Consider the following 21,786-nt stretch of genomic DNA (forward strand, 5'->3'; position numbering starts at 1 on the left):
TTGAGTTTATGAGCAATTCTCACGACATCACTGTAGCATTGAATATAGTTCATTAGCAACTCTTACTAAATGACTGTCAGCATCACTTTGAGGGTGTTCGAAACTCTTACTACATTACTGTTAGCATCATTTTGAGTTCATTAGCAATTCTTCCGACATCACTGTCGCAATATTTTGAGGTTCGTAGCAACCTTTACTACATTACTGTTGCAATTTTGAGGTTCGTAGCAACACTTACTACATGACTGTCAGCATCACTTTGAGGTTATTCGAAAGTTTCACTCCATTACTGTTAGCATCATTTTGAGTTCATTAGCAATTCTTACTACATCACTGTCGCATCATTTTGAGATCATTAGCAATTCTTCCGACATCACTGTCGCAATATTTTGAGGTTCGTAGCAACTCTTACTACATGACTGTCAGCATCACTTTGAGTTTATTAGCAACTATCACTACATTACTGTTAGCATCATTTTGATTTCATTCGCAATTCCTCCGACATCACTGTCGCAATATTTTGAGGTTCGAAGCAACTTTTACTACATGACTTTCAGCATCACTTTGAGTTTATTAGCAACTATCACTACATTACTGTTAGCATCATTTTGAGTTGTTGAGCAATTCTCACGACATCACTGTAGCATTAAATTGAGTTCATAAGTAACTCTTACTAAATGACTGTCAGCATCACTTTGAGGTTGTTCGAAACTCTTACTACATTACTGTAAGCATCACTGAGTTTCTTAGCAACTATCACTACATTACTGTTAGCATCATCTTGAGTTCATTAGCAATTCTTCCGACATCACTGTCGCAATATTTTGAGGTTCGTAGCATCTTTTACTCCATTACTGTCGCATCATTTTGAGATCATTAGCAATTCTTCCGACATCACTGTCGCATTATTTTGAGGTTCATAGCAACTCTTAGTGCAAGACTGTCAGCATCACTTTGAGGTTATTCGAAACGTTCACTCCATTACTGTTAGCATCATTTTGAGTTCATGAGCAATTCTTACTAAATCACTGTCGCATCATTTTGAGATCTTTAGCAATTCTTCTGACATCACTGTCGCATTATTTTGAGGTTCGTAGCAACTCTTACTACATGACTGTCAGCATCACTTTGAGGTTATTCGAAACACTTACTACATTACTGTAAGCATCACTGAGTTGATTAGCAACTATCACTACATTACTGTTAGCATCATTTTGAGTTCATTAGCAATTCTTCCGACATCACTGTCGCAATATTTTGAGGTTCGTAGCAACTTTTACTACATGACTTTCAGCATCACTTTGAGTTTATTAGCAACTATCACTACATTACTGTTAGCATCATTTTGAGTTGTTGAGCAATTCTCACGACATCACTGTAGCATTAAATTGAGTTCATTAGCAACTCTTACTAAATGACTGTCAGCATCACTTTGAGGTTGTTCGAAACTCTTACTACATTACTGTAAGCATCACTGAGTTTCTTAGCAACTATCACTACATTACTGTTAGCATCATCTTGAGTTCATTAGCAATTCTTCCGACATCACTGTCGCATTATTTTGAGGTTCGTAGCAACTCTTAGTACATGACTGTCAGCATCACTTTGAGGTTATTCGAAACGTTCACTCCATTACTGTTAGCATCATTTTGAGTTCATTAGCAATTCTTACTAAATCACTTTCGAATCATTTTGAGATCATTAGCAATTCTTCTGACATCACTGTCACATTATTTTGAGGTTCGTAGCAACTCTTACTACATTATTGTTGCATTATTTTAAGGTTAGTAGCAACTCTTACTGCATTACTGTCAGCATCACTTTGAATTTATTAGCAACTATCACTACATTAGTGTTTGCATTATTTGAGTTTATGAGCGATTCTCACGACATCACTGTAGCATCATTTTGAGTTCATTAGCAATTCTTACTACATCACTGTCGCATCATTTTGAGATCATTAGCAATTCTTCCGACATCACTGTCGCATTATTTTGAGGTTCATAGCAACTCTTAGTACAAGACTGTCAGCATCACTTTGAGGTTATTCGAAACGTTCACTCCATTACTGTTAGCATCATTTTGAGTTCATGAGCAATTCTTACTAAATCACTGTCGCATCATTTTGAGGTTCTTAGCAACTCTTACTACATGACTGTCAGCATCACTTTGAGGTTATTCGAAACACTTACTACATTACTGTAAGCATCACTGAGTTGATTAGCAACTATCACTACATTACTGTTAGCATCATTTTGAGTTCATTAGTAATTCTTCCGACATCACTGTCGCAATATTTTGAGTTTCGTAGCAACTTTTACTACATTACTGTCGCATTATTTTAAGGTTCGTAGCAACTCTTACTACATTACTGTCAGCATCACGTTGATTTTATTAGCAAGTATCACTAAATTACTGGAAGCATCACTTAGTTTCTTAGCAACTATCACTACATTACTGTTAGCATCATCTTGAGTTCATTAGCAATTCTTCCGACATCACTGTCGCAATATTTTGAGGTTCGTAGCATCTTTTACTCCATTACTGTCGCATTATTTTGAGGTTTGTAGCAACTCTTAGTACATGACTGTCAGCATCACTTTGAGGTTATTCGAAACGTTCACTCCATTACTGTTAGCATCATTTTGAGTTTATCAGCAATTCTTACTAAATCACTTTCGAATCATTTTGAGATCATTAGCAATTCTTCTGACATCACTGTCACATTATTTTGAGGTTCGTAGCAACTCTTACTACATTATTGTTGCATTATTTTAAGGTTCATAGCAACTCTTACTACATTACTGTCAGCATCACTTTGAGTTTATTAGAACTATCACTACATTAGTGTTTGCATTATTTGAGTTAATGAGCAAGTCTCACGACATCACTGTAGCATCATTTTGAGTTCATTAGCAATTCTTCCGACATCACTGTCGCAATATTTTGAGGTTCGTAGCAACCTTTACTACATTACTGTTGCAATTTTGAGGTTCGTAGCAACACTTACTACATGACTGTCAGCATCACTTTGAGGTTATTCGAAAGTTTCACTCCATTACTTTTAGCATCATTTTGAGTTCATTAGCAATTCTTACTACATCACTGTCGCATCATTTTGAGATCATTAGCAATTCTTCCGACATCACTGTCGCAATATTTTGAGGTTCGTAGCAACTCTTACTACATGACTGTCAGCATCACTTTGAGTTTATTAGCAACTATCACTACATTACTGTTAGCATCATTTTGAGTTCATTCACAATTCCTCCGACATCACTGTCGCAATATTTTGAGGTTCGTAGCAACTTTTACTACATGACTTTCAGCATCACTTTGAGTTTATTAGCAACTATCACTACATTACTGTTAGCATCATTTTGAGTTGTTGAGCAAGTCTCACGACATCACTGTAGCATCATTTTGAGTTCATTAGCAATTCTTCCGACATCACTGTCGCAATATTTTGAGGTTCGTAGCAACCTTTACTACATTACTGTTGCAATTTTGAGGTTCGTAGCAACACTTACTACATGACTGTCAGCATCACTTTGAGGTTATTCGAAAGTTTCACTCCATTACTTTTAGCATCATTTTGAGTTCATTAGCAATTCTTACTACATCACTGTCGCATCATTTTGAGATCATTAGCAATTCTTCCGACATCACTGTCGCAATATTTTGAGGTTCGTAGCAACTCTTACTACATGACTGTCAGCATCACTTTGAGTTTATTAGCAACTATCACTACATTACTGTTAGCATCATTTTGAGTTCATTCGCAATTCCTCCGACATCACTGTCGCAATATTTTGAGGTTCGTAGCAACCTTTACTACATTACTGTTGCAATTTTGAGGTTCGTAGCAACACTTACTACATGACTGTCAGCATCACTTTGAGGTTATTCGAAAGTTTCACTCCATTACTTTTAGCATCATTTTGAGTTCATTAGCAATTCTTACTACATCACTGTCGCATCATTTTGAGATCATTAGCAATTCTTCCGACATCACTGTCGCAATATTTTGAGGTTCGTAGCAACTCTTACTACATGACTGTCAGCATCACTTTGAGGTTATTCGAAACACTTACTACATTACTGTAAGCATCACTGAGTTGATTAGCAACTATCACTACATTACTGTTAGCATCATTTTGAGTTCATTAGCAATTCTTCCGACATCACTGTCGCAATATTTTGAGGTTCGTAGCAACTTTTACTACATGACTTTCAGCATCACTTTGAGTTTATTAGCAACTATCACTACATTACTGTTAGCATCATTTTGAGTTGTTGAGCAATTCTCACGACATCACTGTAGCATTAAATTGAGTTCATTAGCAACTCTTACTAAATGACTGTCAGCATCACTTTGAGGTTGTTCGAAACTTTTACTACATTACTGTAAGCATCACTGAGTTTCTTAGCAACTATCACTACATTACTGTTAGCATCATCTTGAGTTCATTAGCAATTCTTCCGACATCACTGTCGCATTATTTTGAGGTTCGTAGCAACTCTTAGTACATGACTGTCAGCATCACTTTGAGGTTATTCGAAACGTTCACTCCATTACTGTTAGCATCATTTTGAGTTCATTAGCAATTCTTACTAAATCACTTTCGAATCATTTTGAGATCATTAGCAATTCTTCTGACATCACTGTCACATTATTTTGAGGTTCGTAGCAACTCTTACTACATTATTGTTGCATTATTTTAAGGTTAGTAGCAACTCTTACTGCATTACTGTCAGCATCACTTTGAATTTATTAGCAACTATCACTACATTAGTGTTTGCATTATTTGAGTTCATGAGCGATTCTCACGACATCACTGTAGCATCATTTTGAGTTCATTAGCAATTCTTACTACATCACTGTCGCATCATTTTGAGATCATTAGCAATTCTTCCGACATCACTGTCGCATTATTTTGAGGTTCATAGCAACTCTTAGTACAAGACTGTCAGCATCACTTTGAGGTTATTCGAAACGTTCACTCCATTACTGTTAGCATCATTTTGAGTTCATGAGCAATTCTTACTAAATCACTGTCGCATCATTTTGAGGTTCTTAGCAACTCTTACTACATGACTGTCAGCATCACTTTGAGGTTATTCGAAACACTTACTACATTACTGTAAGCATCACTGAGTTGATTAGCAACTATCACTACATTACTGTTAGCATCATTTTGAGTTCATTAGTAATTCTTCCGACATCACTGTCGCAATATTTTGAGTTTCGTAGCAACTTTTACTACATTACTGTCGCATTATTTTAAGGTTCGTAGCAACTCTTACTACATTACTGTCAGCATCACGTTGATTTTATTAGCAAGTATCACTAAATTACTGGAAGCATCACTTAGTTTCTTAGCAACTATCACTACATTACTGTTAGCATCATCTTGAGTTCATTAGCAATTCTTCCGACATCACTGTCGCAATATTTTGAGGTTCGTAGCATCTTTTACTCCATTACTGTCGCATTATTTTGAGGTTTGTAGCAACTCTTAGTACATGACTGTCAGCATCACTTTGAGGTTATTCGAAACGTTCACTCCATTACTGTTAGCATCATTTTGAGTTTATCAGCAATTCTTACTAAATCACTTTCGAATCATTTTGAGATCATTAGCAATTCTTCTGACATCACTGTCACATTATTTTGAGGTTCGTAGCAACTCTTACTACATTATTGTTGCATTATTTTAAGGTTCATAGCAACTCTTACTACATTACTGTCAGCATCACTTTGAGTTTATTAGAACTATCACTACATTAGTGTTTGCATTATTTGAGTTTATGAGCAAGTCTCACGACATCACTGTAGCATCATTTTGAGTTCATTAGCAATTCTTCCGACATCACTGTCGCAATATTTTGAGGTTCGTAGCAACCTTTACTACATTACTGTTGCAATTTTGAGGTTCGTAGCAACACTTACTACATGACTGTCAGCATCACTTTGAGGTTATTCGAAAGTTTCACTCCATTACTTTTAGCATCATTTTGAGTTCATTAGCAATTCTTACTACATCACTGTCGCATCATTTTGAGATCATTAGCAATTCTTCCGACATCACTGTCGCAATATTTTGAGGTTCGTAGCAACTCTTACTACATGACTGTCAGCATCACTTTGAGTTTATTAGCAACTATCACTACATTACTGTTAGCATCATTTTGAGTTCATTCGCAATTCCTCCGACATCACTGTCGCAATATTTTGAGGTTCGTAACAACTTTTACTACATGACTTTCAGCATCACTTTGAGTTTATTAGCAACTATCACTACATTACTGTTAGCATCATTTTGAGTTGTTGAGCAAGTCTCACGACATCACTGTAGCATCATTTTGAGTTCATTAGCAATTCTTCCGACATCACTGTCGCAATATTTTGAGGTTCGTAGCAACCTTTACTACATTACTGTTGCAATTTTGAGGTTCGTAGCAACACTTACTACATGACTGTCAGCATCACTTTGAGGTTATTCGAAAGTTTCACTCCATTACTTTTAGCATCATTTTGAGTTCATTAGCAATTCTTACTACATCACTGTCGCATCATTTTGAGATCATTAGCAATTCTTCCGACATCACTGTCGCAATATTTTGAGGTTCGTAGCAACTCTTACTACATGACTGTCAGCATCACTTTGAGTTTATTAGCAACTATCACTACATTACTGTTAGCATCATTTTGAGTTCATTCGCAATTCCTCCGACATCACTGTCGCAATATTTTGAGGTTCGTAGCAACTTTTACTACATGACTTTCAGCATCACTTTGAGTTTATTAGCAACTATCACTACATTACTGTTAGCATCATTTTGAGTTGTTGAGCAATTCTCACGACATCACTGTAGCATTAAATTGAGTTCATGAGCAACTCTTACTAAATGACTGTCAGCATCACTTTGAGGTTGTTCGAAACTCTTACTACATTACTGTAAGCATCACTGAGTTTCTTAGCAACTATCACTACATTACTGTGAGCATTATCTTGAGTTCATTAGCAATTCTTCCGACATCACTGTCGCAATATTTTGAGGTTCTTAGCATCTTTTACTCCATTACTGTCGCATCATTTTGAGATCATTAGCAATTCTTCCGACATCACTGTCGCATTATTTTGAGGTTCATAGCAACTCTTAGTACAAGACTGTCAGCATCACTTTGAGGTTATTCGAAACGTTCACTCCATTACTATTAGCATCATTTTGAGTTCATGAGCAATTCTTACTAAATCACTGTCGCATCATTTTGAGATCTTTAGCAATTCTTCTGACATCACTGTCGCATTATTTTGAGGTTCGTAGAAACTCTTACTCCATGACTGTCACCATCACTTTGAGGTTATTTGAAACACTTACTACATTACATTAAGCATCACCGAGTTGATTAGTAACTATCACTACATTACTGTTAGCCTCATTTTGAGTTCATTAGCAATTCTTCCGACATCACTGTCGCAATATTTTGAGGTTCGTAGCAACTTTTACTACATTACTGTCGCATTATTTTAAGGTTCGTAGCAACTCTTACTACATGACTTTCAGCATCACTTTGAGGTTATTCGGAACACTTACTACATTACTGTAAGCATCACTGACTTGATTAGCAACTTTCACTACATTACTGTTAGCATCATTTTGAGTTCATTAGCAATTCTTCCGACATCACTGTCGCAATATTTTGAGGTTCGTAGCATCTTTTACTACATTACTGTCGCATTATTTTGAGGTTCGTAGCAACTCTTACAACATGACTGTCAGCATCACTTTGAGGTTATTCGAAACGTTCACTCCATTACTGTTAGCATCATTTTGAGTTCATTAGCAATTCTTACTAAATCACTTTCGAATCATTTTGAGATCATTAGCAATTCTTCTGACATCACTGTCACATTATTTTGAGGTTCGTAGCAACTCTTACTACATTACTTTCAGCATCACTTTGAGTTTATTAGCAACTATCACTACATTAGTGTTTGCATTATTTGAGTTTATGAGCAATTCTCACGACATCACTGTCGCATCATTTTGAGATCTTTAGCAATTCTTCTGACATCACTGTCGCATTATTTTGAGGTTCGTAGAAACTCTTACTACATGACTGTCACCATCACTTGAGGTTATTTGAAACACTTACTACATTACATTAAGCATCACCGAGTTGATTCGTAACTATCACTACATTACTGTTAGCCTCATTTTGAGTTCATTAGCAATTCTTCCGACATCACTGTCGCAATATTTTGAGGTTCGGAGCAACTTTTACTACATTACTGTCGCATTATTTTAAGGTTCGTAGCAACTCTTACTACATGACTGTCAGCATCACTTTGAGGTTATTCGGAACACTTACTACATTACTGTAAGCATCACTGACTTGATTAGCAACTATCACTACATTACTGTTAGCATCATTTTGAGTTCATTAGCAATTCTTCCGACATCACTGTCGCAATATTTTGAGGTTCGTAGCAACTTTTACTACATTACTGTCGCATTATTTTGAGGTTCGTAGCAACTCTTACTACATGACTGTCAGCATCACTTTGAGGTTATTCAAAACACTTACTACATTACTGTAAGCATCACTGAGTTGATTAGCAACTATCACTACATTACTGTTAGCATCATCTTGAGTTCATTAGCAATTCTTCCGACATCACTGTCGCAATATTTTGAGGTTCGAAGCAACTTGTACTACATTACTGTCTCATTATTTTGAGGTTTGTAGCAACTCTTAGTACATGACTGTCAGCATCACTTTGAGGTTATTCGAAAGTTTCACTCCATTACTGTTAGATTCGTAGTAAGAGTTTCGAACAACCTCAAAGTGATGCTGACACTCATGTAGTGACAGTTGCTTCTAACCTCAAAATGATGCTAACAGTATTGTAGTGATAGTTTCTAATAAACTCAGTGATGCTGACAGTCATGTAGTAGGAGTTGCTATGAACCTCAAAATAATGCAACAGTAAAGTAGTAAAAGTTGCTTCGAACCTCAAAATAATGCGACAGTGATGTCAGAAGAATTGGTAATGATCTCAAACTGATGGGACAGTGATGTCGTAAGAATTGCTAATGAACTCAAAAAAATGCTAACAGTAATGTAGTGATAGTTGCTAATTAACTCAGTGATGCTTACAGTAATGTAGTAAGAGTTGCTACGAACCTCAAAATAATGTGACAGTGATGTCAGAAGAATTGCTAATGATCTCAAAATGATGCGACAGTGATGTAGTAAGAATTGCTAATGAACTCAAAATGATGCTAACAGTAATGGAGTGAAACTTTCGAATAACCTCAAAGTGATGCTGACAGTCATGTAGTAAGAGTTGCTACGAACCTTTAAATAATGCAACAGTAATGTAGTAAGAGTTGCTACGAACCTCAAAATAATGCGACAGTAATGTAGTAAAAGTTGCTACGAACCTCAAAATATTGCTACAGTGATGTCGGAAGAATTGCTAATGAACTCAAAATGATGCTAACAGTAATGTAGTGATAGTTGCTAATTAACTCAGTGATGCTTACAGTAATGTAGTAAGAGTTGCTTTGAACCTCAAAATAATGCGACAGTGATGTCAGAAGAATTGGTAATGATCTCAAACTGATGGGACAGTGATGTCGGAAGAATTGCTAATGAACTCAAGATGATGCTAACAGTAATGTAGTGATAGTTGCGAATCAACTCAGTGATGCTTACAGTAATGTAGTAAGTGTTTCGAACAACCTCACAGTGATGCTGGCAGTCATTTAGTAAGAGTTGCTAATGAACTCAATTTAATGCTACAGTGATGTCGTAAGAATTGCTAATAAACTCAAAATGATGCTAACAGTAATGTAGTGATAGTTGCTAATAAACTCAAAGTGATGCTGACAGTAATGTATGTGTAGTTTCTCATTCATCCAGGTCATCGTAGATCGAAGCGAAGTAAAATCTGGTCAACTGGACGTAAGTTATCTTGAAGACGTTTCACCTCTCATCCGAGAGGCTTCATCAGTTCTAGTGGAGAGTGTGGAAGCTCCAGCTTATAAACCTATGTGGTAGTGGTCAGTGCTATTGTGGTGGAAACGACCCTCCCGAGACTCACCTGGCCTCCCCAAACGACAGTCGTTGTGAGGTGTCAGGGAGTTTCAGGGGTGGTCATTAGGGAGTTTCACCGACCACTCAGATGCTAATGGGCCGTGCTGGCATCAGCCGTTCCACATGGGTCTTTCAGCTGAGCTCTTTGGGGAAGTTTTGAAAGGACTTGGTTGTAAATAGGTGAAAGGAAATGTCGCAGTCCACCTCCTCTGTTCAAAGATGGTTTCTCTATCCTGACGTGGATGGCTTCTTTAACTCCTCTTTCAAACCATCTGTCCTCTCTGTCGAGTATTTGGACATGGTCGTCCTGGAAGGAGTGGCTTTCCTCCTTGAGGTGGAGGAAAACCGCTGAGTCCTGTCCTCCAGAGTTGGCTCTTCTATGTTGGGCCATGCGCTTGTTGAGGGGCTGTTTGGTTTCCCCTATGTAGAGATCCGTGCAGGCCTCACTGGTATACGCTGTCAGATGCAGATTGCTTTTCTGGCTGCTAGGGGTGGGTTTCTCCTTGTTCTGATCCAGAAATTCAACAGCTTCTATCATTGATTTGACAGGAAATGTTGATGACACACTGGGATTTTTGTTCTCCTGCTGTCACTGTCAAGTGCAGCTTAACATGAGAGGTAGCAGGATCATTCATGTGTTCATGTTTCCAGCAGACAAGGAGGGAACCTGGGAGGACTTCACTGACTTTGATCAGTGGTTCTCACTTCATCTTCTCAGTATAAAGTTCAAAGCGAGCTGGCCAGGAGTTGAACCGAGAATCTTCTGATCCGTAGTCAGACGCGTTATCCATTGCGCCACCAGCCCTGTGAAGAAGCTGCTATGTTCATGTGTGCTTGCTGTTACAGAAAAGCCCAACAAGGTGGTGGCATTTTCAGGGGACACAATAGTGCAGTGGTCAGCACTGTGGCCTCCCAGCAAGAAGGTTCAGCTCTCCTCCTATTTGGTTGCAAGGAACCTGAATCAGTCCTCAGTGGAGCCGTGCTGCTGAGGCTGAGTGAGGCTGAGTGAGGGACTGAGCAGGAGCCAGCAGGTCCAAGCAGGTTCAGGCAAACTCCCCTCAGTCCACCAACATCAAAGCAGAGGAACAGAGTTCATCTAACAACATGATTCATATCATCTCCTCTTGGAATGTTCTGGAACTACAAGTACACTTAAAATGGCCGACTTATGACAACAGAAGGAACTTTGAAGTAGATTTGATTTATTTAAGTCAGTGACAGTCATTTTTTTCAAGAACTTAGTTCAGGTAACTTGATTGTTTTACCAAGATGAGCTTTAATGTTAAAACATTGAAACAAGACCTTCATGTATTTATGATGACATCACCAATAGGAGCCTTCCCAGTCTGTCAGGGGGTAGAATTCAGTCACCACCAATGACATCAGAGTCAGAGTTTAGACATCAAAGACAGACATTAAAGCCTCTCTTATTAAAAAAAATTAAAGTGTTATATCTTTGAAAATATACTGCAATACATGAAATACTATATTTACATGGATGGTAACCTCGTTCTTATATTCTTTAATATACTGCAATAGTAATGGACCCTCTATGACACTGCAGTGATGAATCTATCAAGGAGTAAAAATGATTATAATCAGAATTTTGAAGTCAAGTTTGAGATCAGTTTGATCCTCTCTCTCTCTCTCTCTCTCTCTCTCTCTCCCTCTCTCTCTCCCTCCCTCCCGCCCTCTCTCTCTCTCCCTCTCTCTCTCCCTCCCTCTATCTCTCTCTCTCCCTCTCTCTCTCTCCCTCCCTCTCCCTCTCTCCCTCTCAGGAGCTTTTAAATGAATATTTTAATAAAACAGAACAGGAGACTGAAGAGTGATCACTCAAACCCACAGGCTGAATGGGACATCTCTTAAAAATATTGAACCACTGAGTAAAACCATAGAAGCGCTCCTGTCTAGTCGGTGCTAACAAGTTAGCTGTTGCGTGAGTCCAGCTGTGCTGTCTAGGAATCCTGGTCAAAAGCCTCCACTCATCAAACAGCTGGTGTGTTGGTGGATCTGTGGATCCTGCTGGAAGAAGCAGGATGGAGCTCTGAATGGTTCCTGTCTCAAAGAGCTTCTCTGTGCAGCTCCCATCAGCTCCTAAAAACAGGAAACCAGCAGATTCACTGTTAAACGGTGGCATTAAAATGTCTCAAAAGCTGTCCTGTCCACCATTTGTTGGTGCAAAGACATTTAAAAACACCAGTTGAACATTTTCCAAAGTTGCTCTCACCTTCTTTCAAACACCTGGAATGATTTCCTCCAAATCAAAAGAAACTGGTGAAAAAAACAACAACAAAAACTCCTGGAGAATCAAACTCCACCCTCTGCTCCAACTGGACTTGGGACTTCAAATGACCCCCATTAAAAGCCTGCCTGCATCCCCATTCACTGACTGTTGTGCTGTGGGTCTCCTGGACAAACATGGCAGGATCCTCTTGATCTCCAGGAGTTTAAAAGAGCAGCTCTTTTAAAATGGGTTCTGGCTCCATTCAGGTTTAGAGAGCTGAGACTAAAATCACACATGAATAAAAGAGGGAACCCAAGAAAACAAGTCAGCGTGAAAGAGGAGCAGATTTTAAAACTCCTCATCATTTCCACCTCCAGGAGTGAAGCCTCCCAGGACCCAAGAGGCTCCAGCTGGCAGAGCTCTCACTGGTTTCTCCACCACCTCGCTAACCTGAGCTGGAGCATCTGAGAACCAAACAGTGACCCCCTTCATTCCAGAGCCGACTCCACAAACTCTGAGCCCCCACTTTACCCACAGCCAGCAGGCCTCCTCAACACTGCATGACACACGACAACTAAATTTAACACTGAAGCGTCTCATCCAGAGATCTGTCACATGAGTCTGCTGTGGAGGGTCAATCTGTCCGTCCACATTCAGATCATTAACACAGCGACTCCTAAGCACCAGTAGAGCCTGTTCATCGTCCCTGGGTGGGCTCGAACCACCAGCCTCTCGGTTAACAGCCGAGCGCGCTGACCGATTGCGCCACAGAGACTCTGAGTCACTGCTTTTCATGAAGAGTTTTCAGGCTAAATTCAGTGTGTGAGGTCCACACTGCACATTTGAGGGACCATGAAGGACAGAGGAGAGTCTGACTGTCATGGTGAAAGCCTTCAGCACTAGAACTGAAACAGCCCCACCATCTTAACCCCCCCAGACCAAACAGGCTTCATCAGAAACAGACCCCCCTCCTAGAACATCCAGAGATCATCAGTCTGATTAATAGAACATGACAAACAAACAAGAACATGTTATTGTTTGATCAGAAGCTGAAACAATGTTTCTATGTTTGTCTGTTCTGGTCTGAATGAAAGAGGAGGTTTTCTTGGTCATGTGACGTGGATGAGAGTTCAACTAGAACTTCCTGCTTCAACAGGATTTTAGTTTGTTGGGATTTTGTCAAAGACACCAACCAAACCTCTGAGTGGTGCAGATGTCTGCTGCCTCCTCAGAGCAGACTGGAGCTCAGCCTCACTCACCTGTGGGAGCCCCAGCAGAGCCACCGGGTGATGGAGTTTCAGTTTAGGCTCCAAGGTCCTGGATTGAATTGGTGTTTTGTGTTTTTAGGCCTCCTGGCACCATCAGTGGTAGAGCAGAGTGGTGCAGAGGAAGCGTGCTGGGCCCAGAACCCAGAGGTCGATGGATCGAAACCATCCTCTGCTAAAAGAACAAAATAAAATGAACCTTCATCTTTAGAAATGTGTGTCTGTTAAAAAGAGGTTCATAAGGATTCTTCCTTCCTCCACAATCACCAACCATTGTGAGAGTTAACAACAGTCCACTTTCTGACTGAAGCAAAAGTAGACTTCAAAAGGTTTTTCTGATTCAACATAGCAGCTAAATTTCCATTTCCATTTCCTGAACAGGACAGGTTAAAAAAAAGGGAATGTCATGACTTCCTCTGTATGTTAGAATATGAACGACTAAAAATGTTCATGCCCAGTTTTAAGTTAGAATTAAACTGAAAACACAAAAACCTTCCCTCTTCAATCCTGTCACTGTGTTGTAAACTGTTTCAAACAAATTCTACTGTTCAACAGTTCAAGTGTTTCTAATGAAGCTGAATGTTCCCCTCTACTTTCCTCAATTGGGTTTCTTTCATGTCCTCCTGACATCAAAGACAGAATTCTAGGTACAAATAAAAACACTATCAAAGCCTCCTGATGACATCATCATCAATTCTGTCTTTGATCTGTGTCTGTCCAGCCTGTCCTGAGTGGATCCAACAGTTTCCCATGGGTGACACTGTCGTGGTCTCTCTCCTGCTGTCTCCAACTCTCAGAGCGCTTCTACTGGTTTCTCCCCATCGTCCCTGTTGCTAGGCAGAGCACTGGTGAGGACTGAGGCCAGTGATGTCATCACCTCCAGCTGAGACCTGCCAGGTGGTCCTGCTTCATTCAACTCTGCTGCCTCTGCCACTGCCCTGACTGGTGAGGCTGACAGCAGGTTCTCTCTCATCTAAACTCTCTGTTTACAATGGAGGCTGAAATCCTTGTGATTGGTGGTTCAATCATCAGGTCTGTTGAACTCCCAGGTGCCATCACCTGCTGTCTTCCTGGTGCCAAAGTTGTGGACATTATTGAACGTCTCCAGGACTCATCGATCTCCACCCCTCCTGCAGGTTCTCCCTGTCTCTGTGTGGGTTCTCTCTGGTACTCCAGCTTCCTCCCACAGTCCAAAGACATCAAGAGGGTAGTGGTTACCTGGACACTCTAAATGACTGTGAGTGTGAATGGTTGTCTGTCTGTGTGTGTTGGTCCTGGGATGGACTGGTGACCCATCAAGGGTGAACCCAGGGCTGGACTGGCCACCTGGCCGATGCACATCTTTGGGCCGGCCCATAACTGTCATAATTTTTTTTTCAAAAGTGTATAGTTTTTAATCGACAGTAACGGTATCGGAGACGCGAAACGCGGCCCATTGGTTGATTTCCTGGAAGGACATTGGGCTCGTCCAATGAAATCTCTCAGCTCTCTCTCTTTCTCTTAGTCAAGCCATGCTGTTGCAATGGAAGTGGAGGAGTCAGATCAGACAGTTGGAGACTATTTTAGTCGCCCTTCTTCCACACAGAGGACTGATTTTTTAAAGTTTCATCCTCAACAAGATTCCATAAACCCTGTCGTCCAGAGGCTCTTCGTTAGAACGGACGACACGACGTGGAAATGGCTGACTTATTGTGGTCAACGTCATGCTTTGTTTTGTTTTGTTTGCCCTGCTTTTAGCAAGCCCAGTGATCCAAGTGTCTTCATTAGAGGCCTGACAGACTGGAGGCATGTGCACCAAAGAGTAGAGGAGCATGAGAGAGGCATGGCACAGAGGCAGTGTGCTGAGGCCTATTTTTGAAACTGCTCCAGAGCAAGACTGGCCACCTCCTTGAGGGAAGACAGCTGACAGGACACCGTGAGCAGGTTAAGAAGCAGGGCTGGACTGGGACCAAAAAATGGCCCTGGCATTTTTCATCCCTGGCAGCCCTCCATGGTTATTTACACGATATGTGTAAGCACACGCCATACCAGAGGATGTATGCGCACATTTTGAAGTTTCAAAAATTAAAATAAAGTGCAGTATTCTACATGGAAGACAGTAACCATGTTAAAAGAGTGATACTCTTTCACTACTCAGAGACCTTCTTCTTCCACTACACGTTCCAACACCTGACGTCTCTTCTTCCCAGTCCAGCCCTGGAAAGAACGCGTCGAGTTTTGGAAATTCGTCTGCTTTTCTTCTCGTGAGTGTCTCTTTTTCGGCTCCTCCTTTCTCATGGCTTCTGACTGCAAGGCGGCCGCTGAGTGGTGGTACTACAACTGGATGGGTGTGTTTCTCATTTTAACACAAAAACAAACTAACCGCTGTTTCTGCGTTTTTACCAGAAATATATATTTTGAAATGCCTGCTCACACCGGCCCATCCGGCTCCATCCACCAAACTTTACACACATAATATAATATAATAATATAATATAATAACCCTGAACACAAGCCCCAAAGCAGTAGTTGTTTTGTTTTTCTTCATAAAGGAGGTGCACAGTCATGACTACGATATCTCTGGCAACAAACATGGAAGGGGCTTTGGGGTCTTGTGTTTCAGCTCTGTAACTTCTGGATGGCTGAAAATGTCAGAATCAGTCCTCTCACTGACATCAACCATTGGTGTGACTTTTGGTGGCTTCAGCTCAAATGAAACCAGGGAAGAGGGGCCAGACTTTGAGGAGCCCCTGAGGGTTAGTGGATGCCCCCGGACCGTGCTTGGGCCCCTTAGCACCTAGATGGCTGAAATTCCCAGCACATGCTACTCTGGGGCATCACACTATGTGTGTAAAGTTTGGTGGATGTAGCCCAAGTACAAACACCAGAACCCAGATTTGATCCTCAATTCTGCTCCAAAAGGCTCTCGGAGTGCAGAAGTCCCAGACCCTGATTTTGCCCAGTTTCACAAAGGGATAGTTTTTTCTCTTTGAACCTAGGAAGTTGAAATTTGAGTGTGTTGTTCTGTTCTTGAAGGATCGCATCTGTGCTGGTTTGACCCCCCTAAGTCCTTTCTGCTGTCCGTAAAGGGCGTGGCAAAGTCCAGTAAAGTCTATCAATGAAGCATCATAACTGGTCAAAGTTGCTCCAAATGAGATGAGCTTTCTGGGAGGAGTTCACACCTCTGCCAGAAACCAATATTTAAAATTTTGAAGCCCCACCTCCTTCCTGAAGCCACTTCCTGTTTGGGAGGGGGTTCTAGAATTATTCCACCAGATTAGGATTTCATAAAGTTTCAGGTCTGTACCCACTGGAGAGGCCAATGAGAGCAAAAGAGCAACAGGGTCAAAGGTCAACAGGCCTCATGTCTCAGCCAGGCCTCAAAGGGTTAAGTGAGCCTTTTGGAGCTCCTTTGAAAAAAGGCCTGACACCAATCTTGTTCAGGACCAACATGAAGAAGGATCTTTGGAACATTTTCACATCTTTAAGACCGCCTTGACTCCTTTTTATAGCAGGAGTCACTGAACAGCACAAAGCTGCTATTGCAGCCATCAGGCCTCATTTCTGATCAATTATTACTGTTGAAACAAAGCTGAATATCAATTATTGATTTTTATTGTCATCATTTTGAACACCTGATGAGAGAAACACAATAAAAACATTTGAAAAGGAAGGATCAGAGTGTTGTTGTACTGCAATACTACAGTACAGCATCAGAGACACTCAGTTATTGATTGCCTGAATGATTGATTTCCCCAGAAGAGGAACAGCTTTGTTGGAGCAGTAAAAATACACACATCAGAACGACAAAGTTACATTGGAAAAGAAACTACATGACATTACCAGCACAACATCTGAAGAACAGTTAGGATCAATTTAACTGGCCAGATAGTTAGGATTTCTTTAATGATATCCTTGATGAACCCAGACATCAGAGTGGTTTGTTCCCCTCAATAATAAATCTGTAAATACAGCGTGAAGTGATGGAACTAAAAGGCCACCTCTGAGTGCAGGAGTGAGCCTCTGTGACGGATGTGACGTCAGCAGACCGCCATTAGTTTGAGTCATTGTTTATATTCTTAATGCTGATTGGTCGATCTATAATGGTGACAAATGGACTTCGTAGGTAGAATAAACATGCAGAAATTAAATGAATTTGTAGATTGTCTTATTAATCAAAAGATGAAGTATTAAAAATATTTGTTTTTTTTCCTCGGAGTGAGCGACAACTACCGGATTTTCTCACAGAAGAACGGGGGCGACTTCCACGGAAGCAGATGTTTGTAATTCCTGGGGCACTAAAATCCATTTCATATTATTCTTTATTGAACAGCGAATATTATGGAAATAAAATTTATATTTCTCGCCAGAAATGTCCTTAAAATGCTTTTTAAAAATCAAACCTATCTTGAAATGACACTCGTCCGTAATGGCATCCTTAGCAACCAACATAGCAACAGTAGAAATGTGACACTGTCACGACTCTCTTCCGAGAGGTGAAAGATTCATCGTAATAACGAACAAACCAAAGATTAAACACAAGAACTGAGCGAAGATGATGACAAAATGCATATTTCTCTCTAGAAATGTCATCAGAATGCTTTATTGAATCAAAATTATCTTGGAAGAAGGCACTTTCCTCCGAAAATGACAGGAGCGGCCGCCATGTTTTTGTTTTGAGAGGCCCGCATGAAAGAGTCACATGAGGGAAGGGGGTATGGGGTCATGGGGGGGGGCGATCCCAGGTGACGTTGTTCAAGAGGCAGGGTTCACCCTGGGCAGGTCACCAGTCCATCAGGAGAAATGAGGTGGTCGGTATCATGCAACCTAAACTTAAACATTAGTCAGGTCAAATTCAGATTAAAGCAAGAGTCTCCAGATCAAAGTCAGAATTCCTGATGATGTCATCAGGGCTTTGACAGTAGCTAGAATTCTGTCTTTGATCTCAGGAGGACATGAAAGAAACACAATTGAGGAAAGTAGAAGAGAGCATGGTAGCATGATGGTGCAGTGGTGAGCACTGTGGCCTCACAGCAAGAAGGTTCTGGTTTGAGTCCAGGCTCGGGTGGGGAATCTTTCTGTGTAGAGCCTGCATGTTCTCCCCATGAATGCGTGGGTTCTCTCTGGTGCTCCGGCTCCTTCCCACTGTCCAAAGACATGTAATTGGGGACGAGGCTGATTGGACACTCTAAATTGACCGTAGGTATGAATGTGAGTGTGAATGGTTGTTCGTCTCTGTATGTTGACCCTGTGATGGACTGGTGACCTGTCCAGGGTGAACCCCGCCTCTGGCCCGTAGATGCTGGGATAGGCTCCAGCCCCCCTCGACCATCAATGTAGGTCTTTTGTTAATTGCATGCCACATGAAATTATTAGTGGTCACTTTCCTAGCAACAGTCTCACAGTGGCAAGACAAGAACACTTCTACTTTTGATGATGACAGTTTGTTCAACACTAAACTTCATCCAGTACCATGTTGTCAAACACTGGAACCTCCACAGCACCTGAACAAGGACTTGAACCCTGGACCCTCAGATTAAAAGTCTGATGCTCTACCGTCTGAGCTCCTCAGGCTCTTTCTACAGCATTGAGACAGGAACAGAAACACCTGTGAAGGTCAAACTGATGCTTTCTTGACTTGTTCAGTCCTCCATGTTGAAGTCCACCATGCTTTTGATTGACTCTGATTCTCTGTGGCAAAATCCATCAAGAGGCTCCAAAAATGTCCTGAATGTCACAAGAATGCACAGGACAAGATGTTAGTTTCCTTCATGTCTGCAGTTCCTCCACTGGAAAGTAAAGTCAATGCTGCTCCTCTGCTGAAAGCTGGGATCGGACCAGGGACCTTTAGATCTTCAGTCTAAGGCTCTCCCAACTGAGCTGGTTCAGTTCTGAGTGAGGGCCCTGCTTCTCTCATTTATAATCTCTTCCACTCTCACTGGACCTTAGAGAGGATTGGAGCTTCTGAAGTCCTGACACATTGAACAGTTCTCCAGGACCATTTTTGATGGATGTCTGAATCACACCAGCCTTTTTTGTTTGTCTTCTTGCACCACCGTGCCGCCCCTACTAGTCGTCTACATATCAGTGTTCTCAGTATTGCACGAACATTCACATCAGTATTGTGCTAATATTTTATTTCCTGGCTCTTCAATCCTCCTATTATGAAGTTGATTGCTTCAGCGACCAGGAGATGTTATCATTGGCAGCTAGTTTACTATTATTGCTGCTGCTGTTGTTGGTTGTGTGTCTGTCTTCCATCCCCCTGTCCCTCTGTCTTTCTCTCTGCTTGTCTTTCACCCTCATCTTGTTCCCATCTTTTTGTCATTCTCTCCCTCCTTTCTCTCTGTCTTTTGTCTTTCCTTCTCTATATTTGTCTTCTGCTGTCTGTCCTGTCCTGCTCTCTTTCAACAACCAACCAGTCAAAGCAGACGTCCGGTTAAAAAAATATGATAAAAGAACTCTTGGTTTGATTTGGCTTGAGGCATGAAGAAGATAGGATTGTTTTCCTTTCATTTTAGAAGCTTTTCCAGATTCATGAAAAGATCATCAATCAGTGCAGTATTTCAGACAGACTTCTGGTCCGTGAGGACGAGGAATCCAGCACATATCCACAGAACTCCAACTGCCATCTTTGATGGTTCCTTTACAGTCTGTAGGGTGGAGAGATCCTCCTGAGTCTGGCTTGGAATGTTTGTCTGTGGATGTGTTGGCCCTGTGATGGACTGGTGACCTGTCCAGGGTGAACACGGCCTGTCGCCCAAAAGCTGCTGGGATAGGCTCCACCCCCTCATGACCCTGAACAGGATAAGCAGAAGACAATGGACAGAAGTCCTGACACATTGAACAGTTCTCCAGGACCATTTTTGATGAAGGTCTGGATCACACCAGCCTTTTTTGTTTGTCTTCTTCCAGTGTCCTCAACATTGTGTGAGCCAATAATTCCACATCTGTACCAGACACACCTCTGGTTGGTGGGTTGATGGATCTTTCTGTTCTAACAGTGTCTTTTATCTTGCTTTTATCTTTTCTATCTTTTCTTTGTATCTGCATTCTGTGGTGCACGGTGGCTCTGGAAGAGCGCTCTAACTATTGTCACTGTACCCCCCCCCCTACAACGAAAATAAAAGATTCTGATTCCGATTCTGACACACACACACACACACACACACACACACACACGTGCATCAACATGATGTTCCGAATGTTTCACTGTCTGTGGTTGTCCAGCTCTCCTTGCCTCTTCACTGTCATTGTCAGAACTCGGAGCAGTCTTCCTCTCCAGGTGATGTCTCTGAGTGATGATGATTGCTGTCTGTTCAACCAGCTTCATTTGTTGATATCTGAGAAGGACTGAAGACAGCAAAGTGTGCTGATTGGCCAACAACCCCTCACAGGTCAAAGGTCACTGCTCTGAGGCGGACCAGTTTACTGTAACAGTGGTGGCACCATCCACTGCTGGCGCTCTCTTCAGTGCTTCTTGTTTCTGCCCTTTGTGTGTGAGCTCCTAGAGCAGCTGGTCCGCCCCCCCCCCTTTTCTATTCCTCTAATTTATTTTTTGATTTTCTATTTTTGTAATTCATCATCGATCTCGGCTCACGGTCGCTACACTCTTGACCTCCTGTGAGCCTTGAAGAGAGAGAAGCCACCTTTGTGTTGGAGAAGAGCAGCTTAGTCCAGGCAGCCAGCAGCCTGAGACCAGAGGGTAGCCAATCAACGCGCTTCCCTTCTTCATCGAGCGAATCTCAGCGAGAGCCACGGTCGACGAGGTGGAGGCTTTGGAGGCCGTCCTCCCACCAGTTCGTTGGAGAGGCGTCGTACATCGATGGGAGAATCCAGCTGAGAACGTAAGCCGGTTACGTTGGTTTTCACCGATTCAGGCCTGGACTCCTGTCTCGCTGCCAAACTCCGCCTGACTCCGTAGAGCTGGTCAGCCTCCACTCAGTCCTCTTCATTTGGTTGGAGGTCACCATCGTTCATCCTACACACCTTTCCACCTGCCTCTTAGCCGTCTACTTGAAGCTCAGATAAATCCAGGCTAATTCATACCTGCTACTCAATATGGGCCTTAATTACTCTGCTGGAATTATCACTCTGTCTTAAGTGTTTTCTTAATTGTATTAAATCCTCTTTAATTTCCAAGAAGTCTTCCAACTCATTCATTCATGCAAGCCACTGATCCACAAGACCTCATTGATGAGCTTCAA

The 21,786-nt window shown here is 41.3% G+C and overlaps 1 non-coding gene and 1 gene segment (V, D, J or C); both read right to left on the reverse strand.

Annotated features, from left to right (window-relative positions):
• Positions 1–21,786, reverse strand: part of LOC147270010 (Ig kappa chain V-III region MOPC 63-like) — a 495,635-nt gene that overhangs the window by 261,210 nt on the left and 212,639 nt on the right.
• trnan-guu (transfer RNA asparagine (anticodon GUU)) lies at positions 13,037–13,110 on the reverse strand. Its single transcript has one exon. It is a non-coding gene; the product is annotated as a tRNA-Asn (tRNA).

This window comes from Aulostomus chinensis, chromosome 1 (genome assembly GCF_037954235.1).
Source record: "Aulostomus chinensis isolate RoL2024-O1b breed Wild chromosome 1, RoL_Achi_v1.0, whole genome shotgun sequence".
In the NCBI taxonomy this organism is placed as follows: domain Eukaryota; kingdom Metazoa; phylum Chordata; class Actinopteri; order Syngnathiformes; family Aulostomidae; genus Aulostomus; species Aulostomus chinensis.